Below are 2,875 nucleotides of genomic sequence, written 5' to 3' on the forward strand. Positions count from 1 at the left end.
GTTCAGCAGTATGTGCTGGAAGCCTCCTCGGTCCAGCTGGAGACAAGAAGTGGGTTCCCCACCAGCAGCCATGGACTGGGCACTTCACATGGCCACACTACTTTAACCAGCCTTTGCAAGACAGCTGCAGCATTTTATGAGCCAACTATTGAAGAATTCCCATGGGTGGAAATGCTCCAAACAACCCTGGGGTTTTATGACCTCCACTCCTGGCCTCTCCTGACATCCAGCTTGGGCTGCTGCTTCCTACTTACCCTCAACTGCCAGTGTGTCCTTTTCAGAGCTATCTCCAATCAGGGTCTGTAGGAGGTACACACAGCCCTCAAATTAGTACCAGAACTAACCAGCTACTAGAAGGGAGGGGTGCTCCTATCTACTCTGGTCAAGCTGAGGCACAGATCAAGTGTCTAGTCCTGTGGACCAAGCCCATTCACCTCATTATGTAAGTAGATGTGTATGTTTTACTCTACATGTGGTGACATCCATTGGCTTCCATTCCACCCGCTTTGCACTCAGGGTGCAGAGAATCCCAGCAAGTCTAAAATCTATGATTCTATGATTCAAGTGCACTGTGTGTAATGGGAAATCCTGGGAGCCTCAGCTCTGAGCCAGAGAGGGCAGGCAAGAACTATTTAGTAACATGTCTTGTTTTTTAGGCAAGATATTTTTGTTCTGTGACAAGACAGAAATGCTTGGCTTTACAGATAGCTCAGTGCAGAGAAACAAATGCAAAAACCAAGTGAGCAGGGCAGACTACTGGGCTGGTGGGCTCTGCCCACTGTGTCTGCAGGACTGAGAGCTTACATGGTATCCCCAAGGAAGCTGGTTTTGGTGGTGCCATAAGGACAGTCATTCCTGGGGTCTCTCCCAGCTCTGTGGGCAGGAACAGTGGGAAGCTGGAGACCAAAGACTTGGCTGAACTAGTAGGAGGTTGGGAGGCATGAAATGGAGCTGTCCAAGCCATTGGCCAAGCTTTTATAAACTTGGTAGTTTCTTTCTGAGGATGAAAGGTGGTTTGTTCAGTATTTCTTAGTCAAGAAGAGTCTTACTGCTAGTGTGATAAATTAGTTAGAACAGGAAAATAAGGTTCATGAGAGTGTGGGAGGGATTTGTGTTTATGGGTATGTCTGTATGTGTGTATGGATGAGGCTTTGTCCAGCCTGGTCTAGTGGGAGGTGTCTCTGCTCATAGCAGAAGGTTGGATCCTGATGATCTTTAAGGTCCCTTCCAACCTCAAGCATTCTGTGATTCTGTGATCCTATGGATGGAGGGTCAGGCCATTGGAAGCCCAAGAGCTATTAGCCACCTCCATCACTGCCCCTCTGCTGCGAGTGCTCAGAATGCCCTGGATGTAGCCTTTCTCCTTCAGAGCAGTTTGCCCTCCACTGCACCAGTGCAATGACTTGCAGAGCTGTGCTGAAACCAGCTCCCTGGCTGAGGTTAACATCTCTTCCTGTGCTGCTGCTGCTGTCTTGTCCCTACTCTCTGGAAAGAGCAAGAGATCAACTTTGACATGTGTAGCCCAGAGCAGTGAGAGGAGAAGCAGGCACAAATGAGAGGCATTAGCAAAAGCTGAGGTCAGGGTGACACACTGAGGAATCACCATTTTTCTGCATCCTGTGCAATGTCAACATCCCAGCTGGTAGCACTACTTTAGATAAGCTCTACCAATGCCTTGTAACAGATGAAAAGTCTTCAAATTAGAATGCAACCAAACTGATAGTGATAATTTGTTTGTACAGGAGTAATTCTGTACCCTTTGTAAATACAGAAGAGTAATTTCATTATATACTGGAAACCACTACAGGGAACTTGCCAAAAATGATGCAAAATATTGTATAAGTGTACTGGGATAAAGCCTAGTCACCTACTTACTAGCTTCCCTGGGAAAAATACAGAGTCTTTTCCAAAGGAGATGAGAAGCTTATGTCCTCAATGGGACCCAGTCACGCTCTGTCCTAGGGACTCATCTCAAAACTTGACAAGAAGAGGGTGAACAAAGACTGAAAAGGAAAGGAAGTGAGCTAGAAAGTGGCAGGATCAAAACCAAAGAGACTGAGGAGCTTGATTCCATAGGACAGTCCGGGTACTAAGGCATTGCGAGGGTTCAAGAACCTTTTGAACAAATACCAGGAAGAAAAGTCAGTCTGAGCTGTTTAACACAGACATACCATCTCTAACTCGGGAAGTCCCTGAGCCACAAACCACGTGGTCTGGTTGAGTATTTAGGAGAAACATGACTGTATCCTGGGCCTGGTTTCATACTGTCTGTCAGCTTTTGCAGTTGGCTGCTGTTGGAGGTAGTTACCTTCTGCTCAGTGGATCCGTTATCTGACTCATCCAGCTCTCAGAGACGTTAAGGACAGTCATTCCTGGGGTCTCTCCCAGCTCTGTGGGCAGGAACAGTGGGAAGCTGGAGACCAAAGACTTGGCTGAACTAGTAGGAGGTTGGGAGGCATGAAATGGAGCTGTCCAAGCCATTGGCCAAGCTTTTATAAACTTGGTAGTTTCTTTCTGAGGATGAAAGGTGGTTTGTTCAGTATTTCTTAGTCAAGAAGAGTCTTACTGCTAGTGTGATAAATTAGTTAGAACAGGAAAATAAGGTTCATGAGAGTGTGGGAGGGATTTGTGTTTATGGGTATGTCTGTATGTGTGTATGGATGAGGCTTTGTCCAGCCTGGTCTAGTGGGAGGTGTCTCTGCTCATAGCAGAAGGTTGGATCCTGATGATCTTTAAGGTCCCTTCCAACCTCAAGCATTCTGTGATTCTGTGATCCTATGGATGGAGGGTCAGGCCATTGGAAGCCCAAGAGCTATTAGCCACCTCCATCACTGCCCCTCTGCTGCGAGTGCTCAGAATGCCCTGGATGTAGGGA

The sequence above is a fragment of the Chaetura pelagica genome, unplaced genomic scaffold (assembly GCF_000747805.2).
Source record: "Chaetura pelagica isolate M959 unplaced genomic scaffold, ChaPel_1.0 scaffold124, whole genome shotgun sequence".
Classification (NCBI taxonomy): domain Eukaryota; kingdom Metazoa; phylum Chordata; class Aves; order Apodiformes; family Apodidae; genus Chaetura; species Chaetura pelagica.